The sequence below is a fragment of the Impatiens glandulifera genome, unplaced genomic scaffold, assembly GCF_907164915.1.
Source record: "Impatiens glandulifera unplaced genomic scaffold, dImpGla2.1, whole genome shotgun sequence".
NCBI classification, from domain to species: Eukaryota; Viridiplantae; Streptophyta; class Magnoliopsida; order Ericales; family Balsaminaceae; genus Impatiens; species Impatiens glandulifera.
In genome coordinates, this window is record NW_025919337.1 from 67644 (window position 1) to 84984 (window position 17341).

At 30.9% G+C, this 17341-nt stretch overlaps 1 long non-coding RNA gene across 1 annotated transcript; it reads left to right on the forward strand.

The window, feature by feature from the left end:
• The first annotated feature begins 12264 nt into the window (after positions 1 to 12264).
• LOC124917816 lies at positions 12265 to 12730 on the forward strand. Its single transcript, XR_007097244.1, has 2 exons — positions 12265 to 12505; positions 12577 to 12730. It is a non-coding gene; the product is annotated as an uncharacterized LOC124917816 (long non-coding RNA).
• Positions 12731 to 17341: the final 4611 nt, after the last annotated feature.

A 17341-nucleotide genomic window follows, 5' to 3' on the forward strand; every position in this document is an offset into this window, starting at 1 on the left:
TATTAATTGTGTATTATGTTAATAACAATAGGCCTATATATACATAAATTGTGTTAATGAAAAGTTTAGAAATATTAAAAGTCTAGAAATATTAAAAGTCTTTAAAATATAAAATGAAAAGTTATCCACATATACATTTAATTATTTTGTTTAATATCCCCGCAAAAGAAAATAAGCGACACACAGTAGTGTTTGTTACGTAGTATTTGCATTATTAAAATTTATTTTGTAAGTTCATATATTAATCGTTATTTTGGTTCTTAGATGAATAATAATAAGAATCTGACGAGGGTCGTCGCCAATAATCAGCCTATTGTATAACCACGATCGGAGGATTCATCTCGCAAATAACAAGAACCAATTTTCTCGTAAAACTCTTTGGCAACAATCACCACCACCTAATAATTGGGTTCCTCATTATAATACCAATTAGATGCATAAACCATTTGAAACTAAACTTTAGTCATACACAAAAATATGTCACTTGTAAGCATACCTCAGTTCTGAATAGAGTATCTAGGGATGAAAGGTTTAGTTGCACCTCCCAATCTTGTGAACCGAATAATATTCAACAAAAGATCATTAAAGATAATTATAAGACAAACAGTTTACAAACTCAAATGCACCAAGATACAGAATGATACAAGCATAAAACAGATTATAATCTCACAATGATAACACCATTCAACTTTCTAGGGAACAAAATAACAGACTACTGTGAAGAAGGCCATTTATCATCAACAATTGAATCTATCTTAGTTTCTAACACCATTGAAAAGAGTAGAGAGTGGAGGATGACTAACTACTATGGAGTCTAGACACTAAAACTGAATAAGTTGCCACTTGGCCAAGTTCAGTCAAAAACAAACATCACCCAGCTTAGAACAAACAAGCAAACAAACAACAGAATCTGAGCTATAAGTAGAGAAATTGTACCTTGTCTGAACAACTTCTGACTGCTCAGTTTTATCAGCTTTAACAAAATTGGAATTTGCATCCAAAATCAGACATAAATTATATAGCTGAATTTCAATTTAGGTTAAACAACAAATAAATGAAGAAAGGAACAGACAAACAAATTCTTCGACCAAATCAAACGGAGAAAATGTAAAATTATTACCTAGAATCTTGACAGGAGGATGGCGTAAAATCGACAAAGGGAATCTGTGGCCGGAGGAGGACGGAGCGGTGGAGGAAGAATAGATTTGGGCGGAGAATCGTTTTTGGGGAGAATCTATCTGGACAGATCTGGGGCGGGAAAGAAAGTGAGCGAGAGAGGCGGAAGAAGAAAGAAATAAAAGGAAGAAGAAAGAAAGAAAAGTGAGCGTCCTCGGTTATTACACATTTTCTACTAGTGCTAAATACCATTAAAGAATAGTAATTATAATTGAAATTCACGGTGTTATCCCTCCAAGAAACATGAATATTCCTTTTTTTACAAAATCAGTTACACTACAATCACAAGTTAGTAAAGCCTTATTATAAATTAATTTTTCATCATAATTTAAAATTTGTTATTGTTTGATCTGATTTGATTGTGACGTCTTTTAAACCGATTCTTACCACCAATAGGCTACCTTGGTGGGGTTATATATATATATATATATATATATATATATATATATATATATATATATATATATATATATATATATATTTTCCAACCTTATATCTTCATTAGTTATATTGTTGATTTTTTTTTGTTATTCTAGTATACCGGACAATTTAGCAAAAGAGATATATGATAGATAAAATAGTTATAATATTGTTCTTTGTGATTTGTAGTTTAATGGAATGAACTGTACAAAATTTGGGGATATTGCTGCTTTAATACATTCAAGATAAAAGTAGTAAATATTATGTTTTTAAAATAGATTATATTATTTTAATTGAATATTTGGTGTTAATTATTGAATTAATTGTAGGACAATAAAATCAGAAGAAGAGCCTAATATTCCATTAATTGTTAGATAAATAATTTATCTCAATTAATTCAAGATAATGGGGTAAGAAAATTGTCATATATTATCATATTTTAGGCTTTTAATAATTGTAGAAGAAAAATGTATACATTAGGTTGAATGTGTTGTTTGAATTTTTAGATTTTAACCTTAACCTTGTGTTTTTTTTAGTGTGTCAGGCTGTTTTTTAATAATTTTTTCCCTTAACATTTTTGTTATACTATTGTCATTAAGAAATAAAACTCTCATTTATATTATTTTGAATATATAATTAATGGAAAAAAAAGTATAAACTCTAATTTATATTATTTCTCGGTATATATTATATATTATTATTTATAAATATATATATATATATAATTATATATAAAATTAATTTAAAAAATATATAAAACAAATAAAAACTACAAAAAGTTAAAAAGGTACTAAACAAATATTTTATTTTGAAACTATCTCCTAACAGATTGTCTCAAAAAAGTTAGTCAAAAATTGAATTAATTTAAATTAATATATAAATTTAAACAAATTTGTATTTAATATATTATTTATTCAATATTATTAAATATTTGAATAAATAAACTAGTTCACAGTTAAATAAATAAAATCCAAAAAAGGGACACATTAAATATTAATTTTAAATTCATTTATTATTTTTTTAATTATTTTATTATGAATTATTTTTTTCATTAATTTTATTATTAAATAGATTTACCTTATATAAATGATTTATAACAATTTCACAAATGATTTAAATGTTTATCATATTTCACAAATTTCACATATTTATTTAGAACTATCTATTAACCGAAACATTTGAGTTTTTATTTATTTATTTAATTTATTAATATATACCTACCATATTTTAGAACATTATTTAATCTAAATTAATATTCTAATAAAATATTTATAAAAAAAGTTTTTAAATAATTTTATTTTTTCCAAACCTAAATTCAGCCTTATTTTATTTTTTCTTAAAATAATTTAATAAAATTCTAAATAAAAAAAGATATCTAATTTCTTAAATAATATATGTATAAAACTTTCAAAATTCAAACTCTAACATAAATATATTTACCAAAATATGTAACTTTTAATTTAATAAATATAAAAATATCTATCTATATATATATATTGATTAATTTTTAAAGTGTCCGGATTGCCGGGTCGAGAATGTGGTTAATTTGGATATATATGTGAGAGTAATTGGATATTTGAGTCGGATTGTGGGTTGATCCGTCATAAATTTAAAACGGTTTAAAATAAAATTAAAAATGCTATATGTATATTTCAAACTCGTAACCTAATAAAATAAGTATAACCATTTAACAAACTAGACTAATAAGACTTTATATTTTAAATCCAATACAAAATTTGACGAACGCGGGACGTTTTAAAAATATAAGTTCTTTTTAACTACTAATCTATATATATATATATATATATAATGATGCTTAATTTTTAAGGTGTCCGGATTGCCGGGTCGAGAGCTATAGTTAATTTGGATATATATGTGAGAGTAAATGGATACTTGAGTCGGTTTGTGGGTTGATTCGCCATAAATTTAAAACGGTTTAAAATAAAATTAAAAATGCTATATGTATATTTCAAACTAGGAACCTAACAAAATAAGTACAACCATTTAACCAACTAGATTAATTAGACTTTATATTTTAAATTAAAATACCAAATTTGATGAACGCGGGACATTTTAACAATATAATTCAATTTTTAAACTAAGTAATCTATATATATAATGATGCTTAATTTTAAAAATGTCCGGATTGTCGGGTCGAGAGTTGTTATTAATTTGTATATATATGTGAGAGTAAATTAAAAATATTATCAAATTTTAACAGTAACTTTTTTTCTCGGTTATATATCTTTACTCGTGTAAATGCACGAGCTATATTTCAAAGTGTCCGGATTATCGGGTCGAGAGCTGTGGTTAATTTTGATATATATGTGAGAGTAAATGGATAGTTGGGTTAGATTGTGGTTTAACCCGCCCATAAATTTAAACGGTTAAAAATAAAATTAAAAATACTATATAAAATTAAAAATGCTATAGGTATGATTTTTTACTTGCAACTTAATAAAAACAAGTACAACACTTTAATAAACTAGACTATTAACACTTTATACTTTAAACTGAACACCAAATTTGATGTATGCGGGACATTTTAACAATATAAGTTCAACTTTTTAACTAACTAATATATATATATATATAAATATAAAGATGCTTAATTTTTAAAGTGTCCGGATTGCCGGGTTGATAGTTGTGGTTAATTTAGATATATATGTGATAACAAATGGATATTTGGGTCGGATTGTGGGTTGACCCGCCCAAAAACTTAAAACGGTTAAAAATAAAATGAAAAATGCTATAGGTATGGTTCAAACTTGCAACCTAACAAAACAAGTACAACTCTTTAACCAACTAGGCTAATAACAATTTATATTTTAAATTCAACACCAAATTTGATAAGCGCGAGAAATTTTAACAATATAAGTTTAACTTTTTAACTAACTAATATATATATATATATATAATTATGCATAATTTTTAAAGTATCCGGATTGCCGGGTCGAGAGCTGTGGTTAATTTAGATATATATGTGATAGTAAATGGATATTTGGGTCGGATTGTGGGTTGACCCGCCCATAAACTTAAAACGATTAAAAATAAAATAAAAAATGCTATAAACATGGTTTGAACTTGCAACCTAACAAATTAAGTACAACTCTTTAACCAACTAGGTTTATAACACTTTATATTTTAAATTCAACACCAAATTTGATTAACGCGAAATATTTTAACAATATAAGTTCAACTTTTTAACTAACTAATATATATATATATATATATAATGATGCTTAATTTTTAAAGTGTCCAGATTGTCGGGTCGAGAGTTGTGGTTAATTTAGATATATATGTGAGAATAAATTGATATTTGGGTCGGATTGTGGTTTGACCCGACTATAAAATTTAAAACGGTTAAAAATAAAATTAAAAATATTATAGGTATGGTTTGATCTTACAAACTAAAAAAATAAGTACAACCATTTAACTAATTAGCATAATAACACTTTATATTTTAAATTCAACACCAAATTTGGTAAACGCGGTAGTTCATAATTAGTTTTTAATCGGTCATAATTCTCTTTTAACTATGCGCTATAGATTTCACTATTATTAGTGAGGAATAATAGAAAATTTTCGTCATATTTATAAAGATGGGAAATTTGATCAAATGACCCTCAAAAGAGGGTCATCCTCAAAAATAACCTTACAAAATTCAGTTTTTATTTTTAATCTTTTTTTAAAAAAATTGACACTTTTACCCTTACTATTTTTTTTCTTCCTTTCCTTTTCCCCATTTCTTCCCGGCCGTCTTCCAGCCGCGACAGTTGCTCCCAAGTCGGGAATCCCCCGGACGATCGCCAAGCCCCCTAACGTGGGAAAGTTTCCTCGACACCTGACCCAAGCCCCAGCCGTTTACTTTTACCCAGCCAGACGATCGCAAGCTAGGGCGACGCTGAGCCCCGACGACGCTGTGCTTCCCCAGGTTCTTTTACCTTCTATTATTTCTTTCTCATTTTAATCATTCAGTTTCTCTTTTACATGCTGAACAAACCTGAATGCAAGATTACTTTTAGGGTCTTAGTTTAGGGTTGAGCGTGGGGTTGAGCGTGGGGCTTGGGGCGTAGGGCGTGGGTGGGGCGTGGATTCAATTGCAATTCAAGACAGACTTAGTGAGTTTTAGTGGCTTAGAAACTCTATTCCCTTGTTTTTCGATTCTGACTCTTTAATCACAATTATTTTCTTTTCCAGTGTAGCAGACGAACTAGGCATTAAAGTTGGCATCAAGCACAAGAAAATAAATATCTCTAATCCTAGAGTAAGAGAATTCATCCCAAGCTACTAATAAAATTTCCTGAATCCTTAAACTATCCAAGCTTGGTTGTTTCACTTGTTTGACCTGCCCGTATATGTATATTTTTAGTTTGATGTGCAATAAAAAAAATTACAGTGAATCTTTGTATGGTGTTATCCTCTTTCCATTTATAAAGCAAGTCAAGTTGTCCCATGAGAGTGAATCTATTAGAAGCCTCTGCTTCAGTGAGAACGCATTCTTTCCAACCTGTTAATATTATCAATATCATGGGAAACACTAGAAATATTAGAACGAAAGGGAGCCAAAGTTTTCTCGCCTCCATTCTTCATAGGAAAAGATATAAGATGGTCTCCTCACCACTGGTGATGAGTAATCAACCCACCGCTTCCTCACTTCCGACACAAAATTGTGATACGAGGGAAGGACAATTTAGATACTAGTATATTGTTACAATCACGAATTCATTAGAAATTTGCTAAAAGTTGTGAGTTTTTTCATACTATGATCAAATTATTTCTGGATCATGATTATACTGTGTTTTTGTTGCTTCTTTTGGTATACAATTAACAGTTTACATCATGATCCAAATATTGTAATTTTTGTTTCATTTGATATAGATATTATTTTCACTATCATTGTGATTTTTTACCCATATAACAAATCCATATTTGTTTCTGATCAACAATTCAACATGAAAATTATATTCTGGATAATTGTTATAGAGACTTTTTTCAGCGAAAACATTTTATGGATACTTGTATTCTATTATGCATTGAATTTGTGGACAAGTCATTTGGCTTTTGTTGTACTTTTGTTTGCAAAAATTAGATTCTAAACTGGTGAAGCTGTTGTAGGTAGCCTGAGAGTATGAACAATTTTCAAGGTTGAGAATAACTGCAGCAACCCTCTCTGGACTATCCACGCCCCCCAATTTTCTAGAAAGTAGTGGTGGCCTTTTTGATAACAGGTAAATTTTGAAATGTGCGCTTTTATTCACATTTCAGCCGAGAGTGTATATGATGAAAACTAGTTAATTGATACTTTCTCTTTGTTGCAGACATTTTGGAAACGAGGCTGCCATTATTAAAAGTGTCAAGCTTGTTGCTAAGAGTATAGCAGTAAGTTTGTCACTTTCTATTGTCTTGTTAAATGCAATATGCATTTCTTTATGTTTATGGAAGAGTTATTTATTTTGTTTCTTAATGAAGAAAATAATATCCCAACACTTATTTGAAAATTGTTAATATATGTGTTGTTCCATCTGACTCTTCAGAGACATATCTATGGTCACCAAGGGTGAAATTTTTGCTGACAATAGCAGTTTAGCCGTCAACCCGTCTTATATCGCTTCATGGCTGGATCTTTTGTCACAAACTTCTTGAATGGCACCATTTCTTACAAAGAATGATCCTCTTATAATCGCCTTAAAAAAGGTAGATTATACTTACAAAGAGTGATTGCCATTTACAAAAAAAATATGGAACTAAGTTAATATTAATCCATGTTATACTTACTAATGTTAAGAATTAGGAGAGCACACAAAAGAAGTGAATGTACATAATGAGGTGCTCGATGGGGTGTAAACATTCTACGATTCCATAAGCTCGAAGCTTTATATTTATCAGGTAATGATATCATTTCCCTACTTTTTTACCCCCTTCTGCTTAGACATGATTTGTTATCCACAAAAGTATGATATAATATTATAATTCAAATCGGAAACTCATTAAAGTATTCGTTAATTTGAGATCGGCCCTTAACTATTGTTTTATATATTATGAACAATTTTGATATGAACCATTTTTTGAACTATACTCTTTTCCTATCAAACTAATCATCGACATGACTATTTATGGAAATGAGGATTTTTATGTTCTTTTCTTTTTAAATTAACCAAAATAAAAGAATACAAGAAAAATAATTCTATGTGGCTGATGGTTTTGAACATAAAAATATCCTTGAAAATTTTCGTATATAAAACTATTTGTATTTTCCACACTTCTAAGGGGAAAAATAAAATATTATTGGAGAAGATTTAGAGATTGTTTAATGAAAAAGTAAATTATTTGGGGTTTTTATTATTTGAGTAATGCTTTAACATACTGTTATAATAGTTGTTATTTTGCTACTTGTGCTCGGATCCTGCCTGATAACTCTCTTCAGTTTTCTTGTTATAACAACCCGGGGTCTTGATGATCTCATTAGTCTGTTCAGACGACCACCTTCGCGTAAAGTGAAAACAGCTTGAGATTATCGCGAATAACATCGAAAATCATATATAAAGCCAACAATAACACTGCGATTGATTACTAGGTATTGGCTTGACTCTTGCGTTTTGATTGATGGTGTCTCTTTGTAACTTTTTATTGGCAACGCCCAAGGTCTTTTCTCATGTTGTATTGTTTCACATTGGTCAAGAGATATTTGATTAGTTTATGTAACCCCTTCCCCTTTCCTTTTCTTGGGCAACTATTAAATCAATGCAAATTTTATTCTAATTCCTTGATAATAGATACTAATCGATGCAAATTTTATACTAATCAATGAAACTATTTAGTTTTCGAAATATTATTTCTCATCGTTTTGATCTGTATACTTCATTATACCATAAAGAACTAAGCTAAAAAAAAATTTAAAAAAATCAGAACTTAAAAAAGAATAAGTTGTATTTCAATTTCCAAAGTGTTTGTTTTGAACATGTTTGTGATGACTCCAATAAATATAATATAATTTCCATCAAGACCAAAAAAACAATCAATAACACGGCAATAAAGAGCTTTAAACTGTAGCCATTCATCCCGAAAAAATACTAAACACAAAATACATTACTAAATCTTACTCAAAAGTATTCTTCCAATTGTACTGGCAACATTACTAAACCTTACTCAAAAGTATTCTTCCAATTGTAGTGGCAGCGGGCCATTATTTGTGAGTGCAGATGAGCTTTTGCTTATACTCCTATTAATAATGTTTTATCATGTTTTTGTTTCCAATAAAACCTGTAAATTCTTTTGATGACCTTAAAGATGGAATTCAATTTCAATTCCAAAGTCTAAGAACAACAACCTGTTTCTGTTTCTGGAGCATGAATTGGTCATTCCTTTCATTTAGGTGACATGTGTGGTGGTACAGGAAAATGGAAGGCACTCAATCGCAAACGAGCAAAAGATGTCTACGAGTTCACCGAGTGTCCAAATTGTTATGGTATGTCTCCTTTTTCTGTTAAGAATTGATTTTCCAGGATAACATCTTCTTTTCTTGTTGTTATGAATTGGGAATTTTTGTGGTGCAGGTCGAGGGAAACTCGTGTGTCCTATTCATTTGGGAACTGGCTTACCCAACAATAAGGGTCTAGACCTGATGCCCGCAACATGCTTAATAAGATGTATAATGGCAAGTTGTTACCCAATTCTTGAAATGTTTTATCTTTTTTCGCCATGAATTTTATAACAAAAGAAAATCATGATGCACTGATTTTCCCACTTTTTGACTGACTCGTAAAAATGGATTTCATGCATGTATTAAAGATTGGATTCGGTGTATATGTATTTTCTATTGGGATGTGATATCTAAGAGAAAATGAGTTTCCAAATGAAGTCAATTGAGCATTTATGAATAGCTTCAAATGGTTATGGAACTGTATCAAAGTAGTTGAGAATTGAAATGAACAGAAAAAGGAAAATCTATTTCTCTCTTTGTTTATCACTACTAACCCTAATTCCTGAATGGAGACTGAACAGTCAATCCTGGGTGTTGGGGAGCCGAACACGGACCTTGTGCTCCGGTTTATGTTCACACTCGAAGTCAAGACCCTATTTCTCTTTTCTTCTTCATCTTCTTCCTCACTAATAAACCCACCAACTCTGTTTTACCAGGGATGCCACATGATTTGTTTAAAATTTCCAATAGAAAAAAAAACTTTTGGGATGAAAGTGGATCGATCGAACACTTGACCTTCAGATCTCTAGTCTGACGCTCTCCCAACTGAGCTATCCCCGCTTATTAATAAAATTATTAAATTCGTTTTACATATTGCATGGTATGCAATTGAATTGCAATTAAATTCACGCTCCACCCACGTCCAAGCCCACGCTCCACGCCACGCCCAAGCCCACGCTCCACGCCCCACCCACGCCCACGCCCACGCCCAAGCCCACGCGCAAGCCCAAGCCCATGCCCAAGCCCAAGCCCAAGCCCAAGCCCAAGCCCAAGCCCACGCCCACGCCCAAGCCCAAGCCCACGCCCCACCCCAAGCCCATGCCCACACCCAAGCCCACGCCCAAGCCCACGCCCCACGCCCAAGCCCACACCCCACGCCCCACTCACGCACTACCCCACGCCCCACCCCCACGATCCACGCCTCATTCACAAACCATTCAGATTAAACTACATTTATCGGATCACACATTTCAAACCAAAACAATTTAACTAACTAAGCATTTCAACCCTAAACCCTAACTAAAGCCTAAATCCTAAACTAAAACCCTAAAATCATAAAACTTCATACTCAACATGCAAAAAACGGAAAAATCATTGGAAGTAGAACTAACTATGCATTACTAACCTCAGTAATGTTGGGAGAACGTCGGGCTCAGCGTCTCCGGGGCTTGGCGATCGTCAGGAGTTGGCCTGTTTGTGATTCCAGGGAGTAACGACGGCTGGGGATAGAACAAGGACATCGGGGAAGATAGGGGATGGCGGCTGTGGCTGGAGCAATGTCGGCGGGAAGAGATGGGGAGAAAACGGGAAGGAGAAATGGTGGAAAAGAAAAAGGAAAATAAAAAGGAAAAGGAAAAAGAAGAAGAAGAAAAAGAAAAAAAAGGTTAGTAAGGGTAAAAAGGGAAATTTTTTATAAAAAAGGTTAAAACTAAAATTTGATATTTTTTCGGTTAAATATGAGAATGACCCTCTTTTGAGGGTCATTTGATCAAATTTCCCATAAAGATAGGGGATATAATTCAAATGAATATAGTAAGTCTCGTCTGGGGTACTTTAATGGTAGTCTTTACATTTTTTTTCTTTTCACTCTTAGTATGGGGAAGAAGTGGACTTTAGAGGTGAAACTGAATGATTGAGGAATCAAACTATATCAATTGTTTTAGAGATCGTTATGCAATGTGAGAGTAAATGTATACTTGAGTCGGATTGTGGGTTGACCGGCTCATAAACTTAAAATGGTTAAAAATAAAATAAAAAATGTTATCACATTTTTACCGTAATATTTTTTTCACGGTTTTTATATTATTACCATGGTTTTGAAAACCGTTCCGGTCATTGACCCGTTTTTTTGAACGAACTTTGGTCTGACCAGTTCAACTGGTTGAACCACTAGTTGGACCGGATTTTAATTTAAAAAAATAAAGTCTATATATAATAAAATATATTAGTATATTACCATTTGAGAAATTATCCCTAATAAGTGGAGGAACATTTCAATTGTTAATTTTCTATACATTCAATTGAAATTGAAATTGTCAATTGAAGCCTTATTTATTCCAAGTGAAAAAATGATCAAAATCACTCAAATACTACACATTTTTTAAAAGACATGTCATCTGTTTTAGAAGAAAACTATCCTAATGACAACTCAATTTTTTACTCTTAGATTCTGAATAATCTATTATAATGTGCGAAATCATTTGAACATAAACAAAATATAAGACAAATATATTTTTTAACATAAACAAAGAATGAGTGATGTTAATGGTATACAAAAATATAAGTAGGCTTGAAGCATCTTGTAGTCTATTAACATTTATATTTCATTGTGATTCCATCTAATCGATAATTTTCTTTATTCATTCTCAAAATTTGAAGCTCACTATAAAAAAATACCTGCTTCTGTAGGCAATAAACACAAAACATACCTAATCTAATACAAAAGAAAAAGTAGCATCCAAACAGCAGAATTGGGTAAAATTACAGTTAGGGTTTGATTCATTCTTCTACATTCAGTCATTTGGTTCAACCTATTGCAGCTGACTATATGCTGTATACTAATTCAATATGAAATCTTGTCAACAAATAATATATGACAACCTTTATAAATATTATTTTATTTATATATTTTTTAAACCTTGTCAACAAATAATTAGTTACATTTAATTTTAATATATATATATATTATTAATATTATTATTTTTTGTATGTTTTATTTTTATTTTGAAGTTTTAATTTTTTAATTTTTTTAAATATAATCAACCAATTAAATCATTTATATATTTATTTTTAAAATAAATAAAAATATTTAAATAATTAATATAATAAATTAACTATTAAATAGTTAATTTATAATTTGTAAGATCGTATTTATAATTAATTTTATTAAAACAAATAAACTTTATTATATATTTTTTTTGGCTGAATTAATCTAATATTGTAGCCAACCAGAATGAGTTGAAAAATCCATTCTGGATTCGAAACAAATCAAGCAGTTCGACTTCGAACTTCGATACAGAAGAATCGATGTGGCTCTGTGAAGAGCAGAGATGGCTTCGCGAAGAATCTCGATGGAACTCCGAGCGCGAATCTCTTATCCGAGAAATTTCGTCCTTAAAGCCCTGAATTCAGGAATTGGAGACTCGTGGCTCATTGCAAGGTCCCACCGCTGCGGAAGCGATGGTAAATATCTCCTCGCTGTTGTAGGTATGGAATAAAATACACTTCGAATCAAACTAAAAGCGGTTGGTTTATGTCGCTCCATTACTTGGTTGCAGGTGTTGAAGAAAAAGGTCGATTTGAGAAATAAAACCTGAATAGCAGAGAGAGGGATTACTTTTTTGCTGGCTCATTGTTGATTCTCAATACAAGTACAGTTTCTTTAGTGTGTATTTTGTTTTTACACTATAGTGAAGCATCTTCCTCCAGCAATGCCGTACAATGTTTTTCGTAGCCTGAGCTTTTTCACCTGAATCTTCACTCAATTCATCGGTACCCTTCTTTCTCACTTTCTGGTAAACCCAGCCGAACGATTGGAGACAAGTCTTTCGTCATTTTTAGAGCAAGAAGCGTCTGTTCTTGCTGGTTTTTACAATCAAACCTGAATTAGATTGGGTTTTGGTTTTTACAATCAAACCTGATTTAGATTAGATTATGGTTTTTACAATCAAACCTGAATTAGATTAGATTAGCGATAGTGATTTACTGACACTAGGTTTGGTTGTGACTAACATTCTTGTATGGCTGTCTATCAGACCTAAAACAGTATCAACGGTGAGCCGTCAATTAGCAAAATTGATTTCTCTCAACCGATCTTGGTTATTTAGTATCTCATTTTTGTACAACTTAGTATCTCATTTTTGTACAACTTTGAAGGATAATGTTTCAGGTTTATCCAGAATGTATGGTTTGCCAAAGGATAAGTACTCATCTTCCTCATCTTGTTGTTTCAAAGCAATTATGGTATTCTTCCATTTTCCTTTTAATTTAATGTGTTACTTTTTCAACTCAAAAAACTGATTCAATGAGCTATTATGGTGGTCTTGGTAAGGTTCTTGGTAGAAATGAGCTTATTGATAGTTTGATTGAGATAAAGTTCCAAAGTATATACATTTAATTTTATGAATTTTGCGGTTTTATATATCTCTTAGATGCTAAAGGTACTATTATTTTCCTTGTTTGGACAGAAAACATAGACAATACTGTTATTTTTTAATTTAAACTTGAAGAAGGGAAGGTGAAACAATTTAAGGATGTTATTTTGAGTATCTATTGGTTTGAATTCTTAATAGGTAAGTTGTATTTTGGACTTTACAGACATCTCCTTCTCTATTTGTCAATATTATGAAGCTGAGAAGAGCTAAGCAAATAGAAAACTAAGGAATCAAGAGGTTGACTTAGTTTTCTTCTCCATTACACTAATCAAGCATTATTTTGATTGGAGCTGAGGATTTAAAAATATCAACTATCTTTTAAGTCTAATCCAAGCAGGTGCACCCATCCATTTTTTTTGTGAAGTTAACTCACTTTGATTCATTGAAACATATGAACACAAACTCTTACATTTATGTAGAATTCTAAATGAGAGTTGATCTTTATGTCAATTTCTTGTTTGTATTTTATATAATTTTAATTTAATGGTTTAACATTATTTTTCAACAGAAGATATTCATGTTCTTATCTAAATCTTTATTTTTTTTATTTCATCGGGCCTATCCTTTCTTTGAGCATCAGGTAATCTATGTACTGCTGCATTGCTAGTTAAGTTTGACTTCTAATAGTGATTGTATTAATTCACAAATAAATAAGTTGGAATATTTGTTGTTTACAAGGGAGCTGTCGAGACATTTTCCACGCGAAAATGAATCTACTTAAGGTACTTTTCTACCACTTATTTTCTTTCTTATTAAAAAAGATTCATTAGATTTTTCTAACTTTTTTGGTCTATTATCTGATTGGATTGCTCTTGCAGAGTTTTGTGACTAAACTCTCAGCGCTTTCAGTAACAGTAAACCAAATTGATTGTAAGAAACTTGCATGAAACTGGATTGTGTTTTCAGCCTTTGGTAGTAGGTAGTTAAAGAAATCGATTGTCTTCTTCTAATCGTTTCATTATCAACGTTTGATCGATAATGATTTCTTCTAATTGTATTTGTTTTATGAAATCCATAGTTGCACGATTGGCCTGAATGGTTCATTGTCTATGGAGTACTATTTGGAGCTTCGTGTTTGAAGTAGAATTTAGAATATCTTATTGTTTCTGTCCTGGGAGGCTTTTTGCACAGAAGGGTAAGCGGGTAGGTGATAACTTTTGCTCTATTTATCTTGAAAATTCAAAATTCTTTTTTTTTAAAAAGAGAAACATGGAACAGACCAAGTCATTTATGGTTAATACTCTACATACACACTTATTCAGTTCAACTCAATTCATCAACATGTGATTTTTTATGCTGAATGTTCTTTGCGTAGAAACTAAAGATGTAAGATTAATTAAAAGGAAGAAAAGTGATACATGTGGAATGGGTTATCTATCAGAAAGTTTTGGATTAGGGGAGGTACATTCAATTTTTTGTTGGTATTAAGATTAGGAGTACAAATGAGTCAAAACCTTTCTTTCCTTCCAATTTATTCTAATGGATTACATTCTTTGACCATACATAGATTTTTTTTGCGTTTGTTCACATTCATTTATTTTATAAACCCACTTACAATGGGTATGGGGCTGAGGGTCTTTTTATTTTGATGTTTCGCATGACTACACATGTCATAATCATTCTTAAGAGAAACAAATGTGTGGGTATTGCAATATTCATCATTAGTAATACATTGTTAGAACTCTAAGTATAATATTATATGTGCGGATCTTGTGATTCTTCGAGTTTCTTCTTATATGATTAATATTTTTATATGACAGTTCTATACATTTTTGTTTGAGTTATAGTACTGTAAAATAAAATTTTATCATTTATGTTTATTGATGGCTGACCGAATTATTTATTCTCGAGTTGTCAACTACAGGAAGAAGAAATGTGTTCACAGAAATCAGGTTTTTTTTGGTCAAATTTTGTATATATATAACTCGAGAAATGATTAGGTGAGGGAATTTGGTGAGGGAATGACGTGGCATAATCTTATTCGCTGAAAAAATTAAATATTTCTCTCTTTTCTCTCTTTCCTCCCACTTTTACATTTTCAAACCAATGAAGGTGATGCCACATCATTCCCTCACCAAATTCCCTCCCAAAATTCCCTCACTCTATCACTCCTCATATAACTCACATCAATATACATTTTTTTTATTTCTTATCTTAAAAAGAATATTCTTTTACATAATTGTAACGGAAGCCCAAAAAGAAGATCAAGTAGATGAAAATTATCGATTTTCATTTTTTTATTTCAGTTTTATTGTTCAATACTATTTTGTTTGTTTGAGATCTTTTGACTATGATATGATTGTATGAGAGAATTTTGTTAAGTAAACTTATGTTAATTTTGTTTTAATTAAAAATGTCAATACTTATGAAATGATTTTTCTTAATAATTCATTAATTTAAAAATAAATAATTATTTAAAAAATTGTCCAAAAAAAATCAATATTATAATATAAAGAATTGTTCAAAATTAAATAGACTTTTAGCGACGCTTAAATTAATGTTACCGACACTTATTTAAGCGTCGTTATAACTTGTGCCCACCCTGCTTCTGGCGACACAAGAATAAGTGTCGGTGATATATTTGGCGACGTTTTTAAGGGTTGGCAGAAGTCCTTTTAAGCGTCGCCGAAAGTCTTTTTTGTTGTAGTGAACTATCCAATAAATGGCAACCAACTAAAACTCGGTTTAGTCGATATTTTTTGTTTATCCGTTTTTCTATTTTGTTTATTCTCACCTTATTAGATAGGATAAAGTATAGTCTAGTCTGATCCTATTCCCTATCTGGTTAAATTTTTTTTTTTCCAATTATTTTGCATTATTATTGTTAAGTTGATTTTTTAAGTTCATATATTAATCTTTTTTTAGGTTCTTAGACGAATAATAATCAGAATCCCACAAGGTGTTTTGCAAATAATCAGAACCGAAGGCCTATTGTAAATAACCAAAACTGGAGGATTCATATGGCAGATAACAAGAACTAGTTTTCTCGGTCTTGACAAACTCTTTGACGACCATCACCGTCACCACCACCACCGCCACCGCCGCCTTATAATTGAGTTCCTCCTTATAATACCAATTATTATGTTGGACAAATATCATTAGAGAATAATAATAATTATAATTGGAATTCATGGTGTTATCCCCCTCGAGAAAATATGAATATTCATTTTGCACTGAATAAACTTCTACTTAGGCAATCCGAATCTGCGTATACCTCTACACCAAGACCACCAGCTAGTATGGTTTTATTATAAATTAATTTCTCATCATAATTTAAAATTTGTTATTGTTTGATATGATTTTTCTTATTAGATGAAAGACCTCTTATAAACCCTAAATATGATTCCATAGTTGTAGATACCCCATTTTTACACCTATGTATCTAATAAATAACCCGATGTAATATAATGTCCATGCTCGTTTATTGGGCCGGTAGAACAAAAACATAAAAATATCTTTTAAAAAATGACTTAGAAAAATCTGAAAACAATGGTCTAAATGCTGATTTTAAAAATACTCAAGTCACGAGTGCTCTGGTACCTTCAAAATGACCGAAATAAAAAATCGTAAATTTTGAGTATAATATTATTGTTGGAGAAAATGTACCGAAGGGTCACTTCGGAGCTCGTAAATGGGTCAAAACGCTATTTTTTACAACGACTCAATTTCTAGAACTCGTAACCCGTTCATATCATTCGTTTTGAAAAATTATGAATTTTGAGTATAGTATAGATGTTTTCACTAATGTGTAGAAGATATTCGAAATGGAAAAAAACAGGAAAATGAGTCAATAGGCGAGTGAACCAGGGTGAAGGAGATTTTTTTTCAATTTTTCCCTTCAAACTAAAAGGCGGGACGGTTATTTCAAAGAGGGGTTAGTTCATTTTGA